At 33.0% G+C, this 13,414-nt stretch overlaps 1 pseudogene; it reads right to left on the reverse strand.

Moving 5' to 3' along the window:
- Positions 1-5,755: 5,755 nt before the first annotated feature.
- LOC108758994 (uncharacterized) lies at positions 5,756-8,011 on the reverse strand (annotated as a pseudogene).
- Between the last annotated feature and the right edge of the window lie 5,403 nt (positions 8,012-13,414).

Raw genomic sequence — 13,414 nt, forward strand, 5'->3', positions numbered from 1 at the left:
TTGTTACTTTAATATTAAGATTTAATGTATTAATAAGGGTACACGCACAATTAATTATATTCTGTAACAGCAAGTGATACTGAAGAAGGCCATATTAAAGGCCGAAACGTTTATATTCATTTTATTATTAATTGTTATGGCTTTGTATTATATGTATCGTATTAAATAACTGCATACATGCATATCAATTAATAGATAAATTATTCACTGAAAAAATCCAGTGTGTGGCAAATGCTCATTTTTAGAATTTAGTATTATCCTTGCCAGTTATAATAAATTTTGATAAACTATTTGTAGGTTTATACGCGATGTTGATATTATATTTATCATATATATGTTTGAATTTTTCAGTTAAATTGCTAACATAAGGTAGACTAACAAATTTCTTAATATCAATATCCGAGAAGTCGTTGTTATTCATGGTTTTATGTTTAATATTATGCATTAATGATTTAATTCTGTTATTAATGGTACTGAACAAAAATTCTAAGGGATAGCCATTATTCAATAGACTATTAATCATGTCCGTGATGTTATTTGTGTGGAAACTGGGATGTGATAAAAAAATTATTCCGTCAAGCAAGGAAATGACTATACCTTTTTTGTGTGTTATAGGGTGATTTGAATGAAAATTAAGATACCTTCCCGACCAAGTAGGTTTTTTGTATAAATCAAAAATGATTTTTCCATTCTTAACTTTAATTGTAATGTCCAAAAAATTCACTCTACCATCTTCATTCTCTTCTACTGTAAATTTTATCCTATTATGTTGTTCATTAAATAATTTCAACGTATGTTCTATTCTATTATACGGTAAGGCTAAAAGAATGTCGTCGACATATCTAAAATAAATCGGAATTTCAATGTTAATTGTAGAGTGAATTTTCTTTTCTATATCCTCCATAACTAAGTCTGAAATAATTGGTGAAAGTGGTGAACCCATCGGCATACCGAAAATCTGTTTGTAGAATTTTTTTTCAAATTGAAAATATGTCGAGTTTAAAATTAATTTACATGATGAGATGAATTCTGTAATTGGTAAGTTTGTGTGGTTTGATATTGTGTCCCATCTGTTTGCTATCCCTTCAATTGCTAATTCTATTGGAATATTTGTATACATAGAAACTATGTCAAATGAACCTAATTTATAATTCGAATCAATTGGTCTACCATTTAATTTTTCTACTAATTCATAACTATTTTTAGTGTATCCCAATTTATTTTTATTCAAACTCTTATTTAATATATTTTTAAGGAAATTAGCTAACGGAAATGTAGGGCTGTTCACACAACTCACAATTAATCTAAGAGGAATATCAACTTTATGTATTTTCGGTAAGTCGTAGATTCTCGGAACCACACCATCAGTAACCAACAACCTTTTATATACATCATGTTCAATGTATTTTTTATTTTTCAATTGAATTAAATGATTTCTAATTTCAATGGTCAGTTTGTTTAGCGGATCTCTATTCAATAATTTGTATGTATCTCTGTCTGCAAGTGTATTGTTCATTTTTTCATTATAATCCGTTAAATTTAAGATGACAGTGGTATTCCCCTTATCGGCTTTCGTTATCAAAATATTCGAATTATTACTAATAAACTCTTTTATTAATTTTGATTTCCCTCTAAATAAATTCTTGTCATTATTTGTACTTTTAGTTTGACTGTTGTTTAAAATTGAAATGGTGTCATTCCTTATGGAATTTTTATCTTTTTCATCCATTTTTGATATATTTAATTCCGTATTCTTTATGAATTCCACTATAATTTTTTCATTATTTTTATGAACTGGTAAATTAAATTTATGCCCTAGTTGTAAAATTTCTTTTACTTCATTAGGAATTATTGTATCAGTTGTATTTAGAATCCAATTATTATTTATATTATTAAAATTATAATTAGAATCAAACCCATTCTGATCGATATTGATATTAAACGTATTGTTAGAATTTGTGTTTTTTTCATTTAGTGAAGAAATATTTTTGATAGTTTGAGGAAAACTGTCCGTAAAGTTATTTGCATTATGTGGAGAGTTTAATTCTATTTTATAATTAATGGACTTAATACTTTTTTTAAATTTAAGTCTTAAATTACCGAATAATAATCTTCTATTATGATTTAATTCAATATAGGAATCCTTCAATTCTAGTCTAATTAATTTTTTACTACAATTAAGTGTAATTCTATTAATATTAGAAACAAAAGACTGTTGGTGCATTATTAAATTATTTTTTAGCAACCCTTGTAAATGCATCGGTATTAAATTTTCGCTTAAACATATTTTTAAAAATCTAGTTTTAATTCTTAATTTCAGGTTCCTTGTAATAAGTTTCGCACAATTATTTAGTAATTCACACACATTCGGTCCGTAAACATTTCTAATATTGAAAAATTTGAACTGACAACACATGTTTATGCTCGTGTCAAACAAAATTACAATTAGTAAACGTGGCTTTCAACAAAACTAAATTCTAAAAATGAGCATTTTATCCGATTTATTTTAGATATGTCGACGACATTCTTTTAGCCTTACCGTATAATAGAATAGAACATACGTTGAAATTATTTAATGAACAACATAATAGGATAAAATTTACAGTAGAAGAGAATGAAGATGGTAGAGTGAATTTTTTGGACATTACAATTAAAGTTAAGAATGGAAAAATCATTTTTGATTTATACAAAAAACCTACTTGGTCGGGAAGGTATCTTAATTTTCATTCAAATCACCCTATAACACACAAAAAAGGTATAGTCATTTCCTTGCTTGACGGAATAATTTTTTTATCACATCCCAGTTTCCACACAAATAACATCACGGACATGATTAATAGTCTATTGAATAATGGCTATCCCTTAGAATTTTTGTTCAGTACCATTAATAACAGAATTAAATCATTAATGCATAATATTAAACATAAAACCATGAATAACAACGACTTCTCGGATATTGATATTAAGAAATTTGTTAGTCTACCTTATGTTAGCAATTTAACTGAAAAATTCAAACATATATATGATAAATATAATATCAACATCGCGTATAAACCTACAAATAGTTTATCAAAATTTATTATAACTGGCAAGGATAAACTCAATAAAATAGAGAACAGTCATTTAGTTTATAAAATTAACTGTCTAAATTGTGAATGTTCTTATGTAGGACAAACAAAAAGGAAACTAAAAACGAGAATTAAAGAACATAGAGCGGATATCAATAGAGCTAATAATCCTTCAGTTGTTTCACAACATCGTATTAAGTATAATCATGATATGGATTGGGATGGTGTGGAGATTTTAGATTTGGAGCCCTTTTTTTATAAGCGTTCCATATCTGAAATGGTTCACATTAAGAAGCAAAAGAGAGGACTTAATGAACAGAAAGATACGGATAAGTTACCTAATGCTTATTTACCGGTAATGCAAAAATAAATCGTAAATTAGTCTATAGTTTTGAGTAAAAATAACAGATGGCAATATTTTACTTCACTACCACTTCTCTTCCTTCTCCTTCCAAGATTCCCTTCCTTACAGTTAAGATAATCTTCAAAACAGCTTATATATATAACAAACTCAAGGTTCAATCAATTTAAAGGAAAATGTCGTTCGTGTTATTATATTTGTAACGAACTCAGCTTTGAATCATTTTAACAAATTCATTTTTGTGTGAATAATTATCGGACAGAGAAATAAATGACGGACATTGTCCTATTCAGAAGATACTCCTCCATGACTGATTCAGAAGAAAAAGAAAAAAATGTTAAGTTAAGGTAAATAGTTGAAATTATCATAATTAAATTAAATTATATAAAGAATCTTTTAATTATTGTATTTTAGTTTTGAAACTTTACTTACAATTCAATGTTACACGTTCTGGAATCTTTTAAATGGAAACGAAACCAAATAAAAAAAATTTTAAATAACGACATAATTCTAAGATAGATATAAATTGTAAATAGAAATAATGTACAAAATTACTATAATGACATAATTACTGTAACTTAAACTAAATAGAAAAAAACAATCGCTGACAACCTTATAAGTAGCAAATTAAATTGAATTTTAAACTGACTATTATGTGACGGTTACTTGATGTAAGATTATAATCAAACGTTCTAATTGTTTTTAAATTGACAAAATGTAATTTTCCTTTGTTACTTTAATATTAAGATTTAATGTATTAATAAGGGTACACGCACAATTAATTATATTCTGTAACAGCAAGTGATACTGAAGAAGGCCATAGACGATTTATATTAATTGGTGTTGTTGGTACTGCAGGAGACGGTGTAGAATCTCTTGATACTGAATCTCTCGATACTGAATCTCGATACTGAATCTCTCGATACTGAATCTCTCGATACTGAATCTCTCGGTATTGAATCTCTCGGTACTATATCTCTCGGTACTGAATCTCTTGATTCGGAATCTCTCGATACTGAATCTCTCGGTATTGAATCTCTCGGTATTATATCTCTCGGTACTGAATCTCTCGGTACTGAATCTCTCGATATTAAATTTCTTATTTCTGTTACGTCCTGACGACTCCACGATTCTTTTCTTTCGTGGAGAGAACTTATTTCTCAATTGCGAATCACTCGCAGTTCCATGCATGCAATCCCTAAGGTATCAGAGAGTCTATAGCGTGACCGATCGAAGATCGACTCTTAACGAAGGAATAATTAATATCACCAAATAACTGTAGATACTAAATGTGTTAATTATCACACGTGTACGCCTAGTGGCAGTATGACTCATAGAAATATGTGTAATCACTCCTATTTTTAGAAAAGGCTTTCCCAATAATTCAAAGAAAAATCATTAGTCAATCCTATATTTCGAAACAATAACACTCAAAACAGGATGAATCACCATCGAATCAAAGTCCAAAGTCCGAAAAAACAGCGTACCTTAGGTATGATATATAAGAGCCCTTCGCGAGGACAATAAGTCAGTCGAATATTAACTTAATCGCTCGCGAGACGAAGTGCTGCACGAATTACTATCATTGGTGCGGAGTTCTCGCGATCAAGTGCGTACCACCAGCTGGCGGTTCAATTTCACCATCCCGTCTAAGGGAAGCGCTGAGAAGCCAACTCCGACCGCTGATCCTGCGAGGACTCCTCCCACAAGGACTCATTAGACTTTCTCTCTCTCTCCGCCAAAACCATGGTCAAGTGTAATCGCCATCGTGCGGGGCGTCGGAAGAGAGCGAAGATCGAGGCGCTCCTTAAAGGAACTTCATCTCCTAACCGGAGCCTAAACGCTGTAACGGACCCCCGCACCCAACCGGCTAGCTCTTGTAAAAAACCCAAAAACGAATTCACCCCCAGTACTTCCGAAATTCCTCTCATAGACTTGACGGAATCTTCTGCCATCACCGTTCCCAGCTTCCCATCACCTTCCCACTACAAATTCACCCCCATTTCCTATTCCCCCGTTACCCCAGAAGACGACACGGACTACGACGAAATCCTGAAATCATTGGAATACTATATCGAAACTAACAGGCCCTCTTCTCCCTCCCCATAATCACAACCATACACACACACACATACAACCGTATAGTAAAACATAGGCATATTCACGTAATCTCCGTTGTCAATTAACTATGCTAATAGATAAAAAGGATAATACAATGCAATTTATAATTTAGGAAATGTATAAAATATTGTAATCTATAAATTGTTAAGTTATATTAAATATTAGTTGTAATTTAAATTGAGTCACCCTTCATTCTCTAGCCCTTCCGACTCATTCCTTCACCTCGAAGATCGTACGGGTCCTATCCCTGGTTATAAGGATTAAGTTCCTTGACCAAAAATAAGGACCAACGGTGGCACTGTCTTGGGCGGCGTAACAGCGCTTCGTATTTGCGTTTACCCGCACCAAAGACTCGCACAAGTGCTTCCGAGTTGTGGCACGCGTCCACGGAGCGATAAGCCACAAAAAGCGGTACAAGTTGCGCCCTACCTTGGCCCCCTCCTAATTCCTTCTTTCCATTAAGACAAAAAATACTTTTGGGGCCTGGACGTAACATTTCATTCGGCAAGAAAAATTATATGTTTCACCTTGAGGTGATGATGAAAACAGTCTGTTACGTTGCATTACATTTTCAGTTTGTGTATTATTTTTCTGAATATTTGGCTAAAAAGAAATAAAGTTATTAATCGAGGTTTTCTATGATTATGTTAGTATGTTATGAGATTAAAGATGTGATAAATTTTCATTATAGTGTTCAATACTAATTTTGTCTTTGGCTCGTAAAGTTTTAGATAATATAGACGAAAATTGAAAATATTAAATTCTTTTAAACACAATGTCGTTCAAATATGATCAAAATCATCACTCTGTTATCCCATTTAATTGATGTTATCCTATTTTTATCGAAAATATGATGTGATAGAATTTTTCTAAGCACGAATTCAATTTCAGCAATCGAAAATCTTCGAGAAATAACACTCTGCAAGTCAAAGAAAAAAAGTTAAATTTTGTTGAATAGTGTTTAGTACTTCGTAATGATTGGATAAAGTAAAACTAGATAAATTTGAAAAAGAGTTATTTGTCTCAATGTTTGAAAGTGCTTGACATGATGTTGAAATATTACTCGTGCTTATATTGATGTCACAAGAAGACATATGTTTTTTTACAGCTGGACTAGGCACATTTGTATACGATCTAGAAAATGATAATAATTAGTATTGTGTATTATTTGTTACATTATACATAACTATTTATTAATTATTATATTTTATATTTCTTAATAATTATATTTTATACTTCTTAATAACATTTATATATTACTTATCATATATTTGATATCAATTAAACTTACTTTCTCCGTTTTACATGGTGTTCCAAAAATAACATGTTGTTATACTATGAAAATCCTGATCTGTGAGAGGCTCCACTACCACTCCGTGTTTCTGTCTCACGTGATCGTTTCTCCCTTGAAAATCGATCGCCTAACCGTACCCATCGATTTTGACAAGCTTCAACTTCATGAACAAACATATCACATATAAACATATTAAAAAAGAAACAAGAAAAATAAGGTTCCACAGAAATCACAAAGTACTGTTGCCAAACAAAGCCATTAGATGTTTGAATACAATTCTTCATTAAATAACATTAGATGTTTTGATCTTTCGCTTTGGGTTATTTTGAATAAATACAAAAAAATAAATTATGACCGACGTTATCATATGGAAATTTTAGTACCTATTGCAATCATATGAAATATATTAAATGTCAAATATATTGAAATAAAGTAAGTTACATTGAGATATGTAAGATGTAAGTAACATTGATGTATTGATTTTTTTGAAAAATGGACTGATAGTGAAATCTCGCCAATTATCATTTTGAGGTGAACTGTTCAACAAGTTAGAACGTTGAACAGTTTACACCAAAATGAGACTGCGAATTCTATTTTAATAGTTTGTTTGATTTTTATAAAAGATATTGACTCAATTTGACTAATAATGACAAGATTCCACTACCAGCCCATTTTTCAAGAAATATATCAATGCTAATTCATATCTTACGTATCTCAATATAAAATGACTTGCTTTATTTTAGTGTACTTCACTATGACATTCACTAAAATATGATAATTTTGATCTTGATTTCGTTTTTGTATTCACATAAACACCTGGTGTTGGTTCTGATTGGCAACTGTACTTTGTCATAAATACATTTACATTATCATGTTCATATAAAAAGTTTCAAAATCAGAATCTTACTTGACAAATTCAATATTCCAGGAATTTCCTTCCATGAGTTTTGTTTCATTTCTGTGTCCTTAAATTCTTTCAGAGACGAATTATATAAGTGCGGATAACTTCTCACTGCATCAATCAGCAATTCATCACTTCCTTTTTCAACATTTCCCACTTCACTTTCACATTCTTCAATATTTTCAGTATATTCATTTTCATCATTATATCTATCATAGTTAGTACAATATTCTGTATTAAAATTCATCTTAGCATTTCGATTTGATAATCCCATTATCAAATCATTACCTTCATTACAATTTATCTTAACCTTATCTCCGTACATAGGTGTACGTATGTACACACGATCAAAAAATCGCCCTGTGATTGGTTAAATGTAAGAGATAGAACGGAAGAATTTCATCCTTACGAAATTTTTCAATGTTACGGCCTTACGGTTTACGTACTAAAGGCCCGTCTACAATACATGGCGTAAGAAGTAAGAGTAAGAAATTGACCAATCACAGTCGAATGTGAGAAGAATAATCGACTGTGATTGGTCAATTTCTTACTCTTACTTCTTACTCCGTTTATTGTAGACGGGCCTTCATATGGCAGCTTACGTTCTCAACTATGATTGGTCAATTCGCTTACGTCTTACGCGTTACGGCCTTATGTTTTCTATGTGCCATGGGCTTTAGAGATAAGTTGGCGACTCTGTGCGAGTACCGAGAATATAGAGTAGCGCAAAGGAGCGAAGCTCCGGAGAACACTTGTAATTACGTCGCCGATGTCATTAGTCTTACTTTATCATCTTTCTCCAAATATACAATACTTGTTTTTATTATTACATCCTCGCGTATGTTATTCTTGCAGCCTATCTCTCTCGCAATCCGCCAAATTTCCCACACCTCTTGCGACCCACCCCTGCCGTCGCGAATTGGTTACGGGCAAAAGTAAGGAGATTTCGGAAAGAGGCACGCTCTCTCGTGTCTCTGGCGTCCAACTTAGTAATAAGAATTACAATCTTGGCCGAAAAATCGCCTAGATGTCGCAAAATTCAGTTACCGAGAGAAAGGAGATACTTTTGCGTAAGAGGAGTATGAAGAACAGCCGACGAAGTTGTGCCGTTGCTCGCGAGTACGGTTACAAATTTTTATTTACTTACTCAATGAGTAAGCGATACAAAATTTAAATTTAATGTATATATAAACATTTAAAAATTATTTCATTATTAAGTACGTTAGAAATTATATTACGTAAACGACTAGTAAATAAAATAATAAAGCGAAAGATCGAAAATAACTTTAGGAGAATAATCTTAAGATATTAAATAAGGAAGTAATGTACAGAGATGAATGAAAAATGATGTTTACTCATTTTAAGGAGAAATATTAGGTGTACAACTTTGCTTCCGCCGTTTTTCTATAGATGGCTTTAGCGGTAAGTGTTGATCGAAATAAATAGACGTCGTACAATAAACTTGGATATCTGTCAACATATTCCCACAGCAACATTAGTCGATTTGTGTTTGCATCATAAAGTTATTCTCGATTGAAAATGTCAGTTTACGAGTCAAATTCTCGTCATTTGTGGGAGGTTCTAATTTTCTGCTTCAATATGAGGAAATCTGCGGCTGAGGCTCATCGAATGCTCTCAAATACTTATGGTGAGGCCGCTATTAGTGAAAGAACGTGTCGTGAGTGGTTTCAACGCTTCAAGAACGGTGATTTTGACGTCGAAGACCGGCATAGCGGTGGAAGAGAGAAGGTTTTCGAAGAGGCAGAATTGGAAGCATTACTTGATCAAGACTCGTGTCAAAATCAAGAAGAATTGGCACGATCATTGGGAGTGACTCAACAAGCCATTTCAAAACGCCTCAAAGCCATGGGAATGATTCAGAAGCAAGGAAATTGGATGCCGTACGAGTTGAAGCCGAGAGATGTTGAACGGCGTTTGTTCGCTTGTGAACAGTTGCTTGAAAGGCAAAGACGGAAGGGATTTCTGCATCGCATTGTGACTGGGGATGAAAAATGGGTTCATTACGATAATTCCAAGCGCAGAAAATCATGGGGAATTCCCGGTCATGGTTCCACGTCGACGGCCAAACCGAATATTCACGGCTCCAAGATCATGCTCTGTATTTGGTGTGACCATTTCGGCGTAGTATATTATGAGCTGTTAAAACCGACTGAAACAATCACAGGCGATCGGTGTCGAACGCAATTAATGCGTTTGAACCGAGTATTGAAAGACAAACGGCCGCAATACAAACGAGAGACACGATAAAATGATTTTGCAGCATGACAATGCTCCACCCCATGTTACGAAAGTGGTCAAGACATACTTGGAAACATTGAAATGGGAAGTCTTACCCCACCCGCCGTATTCTCCAGACGTTGCTCCCTCTGACTATCACTTGTTTCGATCAATGGCACACGGCCTGGCTGACCAGCACTTCCGGTCTTATGAAGAAGTAAAAAATTGGATCGATTCGTGGATCGCCTCAAAAGATGACCAGTTTTTTCGACGCGGGATTCGTACGCTACCCGAAAGATGGGAGAAAGTAGTGGCCAGCGGTAGACAATACTTTGAATCATAAAGGTATAACCAGTTTTTTACAATAAAGCCTCGAATTTCAGAAAAAAATCGGCGGAAGTTGTACACCTAATAATAAAAACTATTAACATCATATATGATTTGTAATGTTATAAATATCAATCATGTCAATTCCTTTATTCATTAATTTATGTATCTCATTGTCCCGACAATTACTTACGCATATGAACATGGATAGCGTACATATAGAAGCGTTAATAATTAATTCTCGAAAATGATATGTTGTAATTTATTACACATGGTTGAATTCGTAAAAAAATAATCTTTAATTTAGTAAAGAAAAAATTTGAAAATTTAAGATTTTAGAAATGGGTGGTAGCGGTTTTTGTTAAACAAAAAAATTAAAATTTTTTCTTTAAAGTACTCTTGAAACCGTACAACTTCTGTTTAAAAAATGTTTTTCTATCTTTTATACTTCCGACGATATTCGCCCCGAAAGAAAAATACCATTTTTTTTCAAAGGGGTGTTTCACCCCTTAAACATGAGTTAAGGCACGTATAATAAAATATGTTCTCTTAGATTTTCGTGTTTAACAACATATTTCATGGAGCACCAAATCGGTTCCGGACATTTGTGAAACTTCCCTTGTAAGTACAAAATATTTTTTAAGAAATTATGAATAAATTATAAAATAAGAAAATAATAGGGAACTGAAGTAACGGTAAAAGTAACGGATAAATTCGTTACCGTTACTGTAAAAAAAAAATGTAACGACGTTACCGTTACCGTTATAGACAGAAAAGAGTAAGAATCGTTACTGAAAAAAGAAAACGGTAACAGCGTTCCAAATAACGCATTACTTCCCAACCCTGTTAATAAATTATTATTATTTCAATTTATGATTGCGTCGCAAGTCCGAATGTGTTCAGCGCGCAGTTTATAATTTATTAACCTCTTCCTTTAATTATTTGATGTATTCAAGATATAATCTAGAGGAACTTAATAAATAAATATTAATTCAATCTACGTAATTAATTTTATTGTCAATCGTCATTTAATTATGTCGCACGAGATCAAAATTAACGAACTTCGGTAGAAACAAGAAACACGTAGCAAGAAATACAATTGTCGATAAAACGGTTGTAAGGGGAAATAAAAGCAAGAGGTAAAAAATAAGAAATAATTATGTAAATTATTAAATTAAATGTTAGGTTTATCGAGACCATATCTATACATTGAATACATCAAAGCGGAACACAGTCGAACTTGCAACGCATAAACTGAAATGATAATCTGTCGCTACATTAATGCCTAATTTTATTTTATTTTATTTTAGAAAGATTATTTAATTTTATTTATTGATTTTATTTTTTATTTAATTATTCCATTCATTCATTTTATTTTATTTTAGTTAAATATTTTATTTGTATTATTTTATTTTATTTATTTATTTATCTACCTATTTACTGATTTATTTATTTATTTATTTATTTATTTATTTATTTATTTATTAATGCGAATAAATTTAACTATGCTTCTAGATACTCCAGCTGCGCGCTATCTGATTAATCAAATTTAATCGTTAATAACTCGGTAAATAATGGTTTGAGCCAAAACTGGGAAAAGAACTTTTGTTCACAATTTCATCCTCTTTCACTCTCTAAAATATTAAATAAAAATTATGAAACACCCTGTATGTATATACTAGAATAAAGTATCTTGTATACTAATGACTTTTTAATTCGATAAATATACTTTAATACTTTTATATACAGAATTTTTAATTCGATAAATATACTTTTACTTTTATATACAGAATAATTAAGTTATATTATATGTTACGTCTAACCATGATTATTTGAAGAGAAAGAGAAAGAAGGAAGATGGAGAGGGTATGGAAGGACGGTAGACTCAATCTCACAGGTATACGCACGGAAGCGTACAGTTGTGAGCCGTTAGCACCCTTTTAAGTCCCGGAATGTGGGTCAAAGTCCTGAAGGGATGACGCCTGTTCCGATGGACAGTGCGAACGTCGGTCCTACCTTTTAGGTCGAGGAACTTAATCCTTTTGACCCGGGACTGGACCTTGTGCGATCATAGGCGTTATAAAGAACGGGATACGAGTGAGGCGATTTAAAAATTAAATGCGACTTTATGAGAGAAAACTAAAAACTTACTTTTATTCGTAAAAATTAAACTAATTTACATAACTAACTTAGGTTTTATTAAAATAGCCTAAATATTCGTGAATGAACATGTATGCATCTTTTATTTTTACAAGATTTGAGTGCGTGTGTGTATGTGTGTGTGTGTGTGTGTGTGTGTGTGTGTGTGTGTGTGTGTGTGGAAGGGGAAGTGATTATCGGGTATTATTTGCGAGGAAGATAGTCCATGGGCAGGCTGGGACGAGATGCTTCAGTTGGACGAGGAAAGGGGAGAAATTTCCAGGGACAAAGACAGTGATTATTCTATCCCCTTCGTTGGAGGAGGACGAAAATAGTTGGAAGATCCGATCCCAATCGATGGATTAAGGATCGGGGTGGACAGGAGGGGGAGTTGGGAGTTGATCAAAGGAAAGAGGGGGAGTTGGGAGTTGATCAAAGGAAAGAAGGGGAGTTGGGAGTTGATCAAAAGGGAGAGAGGGAGTTGGGAGTTGATCAAAAGGAGAAGGGGAGGAGAATAGTCCAAGATTTCTTGGACTCCAGGAATGGTCAAGTCGAGGGGTTGTGCGTCTGTGAGTGTAGGTGAGTAAGAAACTGGTGTGTAGATTGTTGTGGTGTCAGGCAGTGGTGTCGGTACTCGGGGAGGTGCGGTTTCGGCTGGTTGCGGCGTTATTATTACTGTGGGACGGTCGCAGCCCTGTTCTAGTGGCGTTCGATTGTCCAACGCTGGACGATTTCGCAAACTCCGCCGGACATAGGGAGTTCGTCCTCGCTTGTTTTTACAAGAGTGGGACCGCACTATAATTAAGTTGGTGGTTAAAATATTTATTCCGATATATACAGGGTGTCCGAAAAGTGTGGAAACGGTCGAATATCTCGAGAAATACACATCGGATCAGAAATCTAAAAATATACGTATTCAATGTTTTCAAAAAAGCTATCTTTTGACATCTAACATGACCCCCCCA

This window comes from Trachymyrmex cornetzi, unplaced genomic scaffold, assembly GCF_001594075.2.
Source record: "Trachymyrmex cornetzi isolate Tcor2-1 unplaced genomic scaffold, Tcor1.1 scaffold1642, whole genome shotgun sequence".
Classification (NCBI taxonomy): domain Eukaryota; kingdom Metazoa; phylum Arthropoda; class Insecta; order Hymenoptera; family Formicidae; genus Trachymyrmex; species Trachymyrmex cornetzi.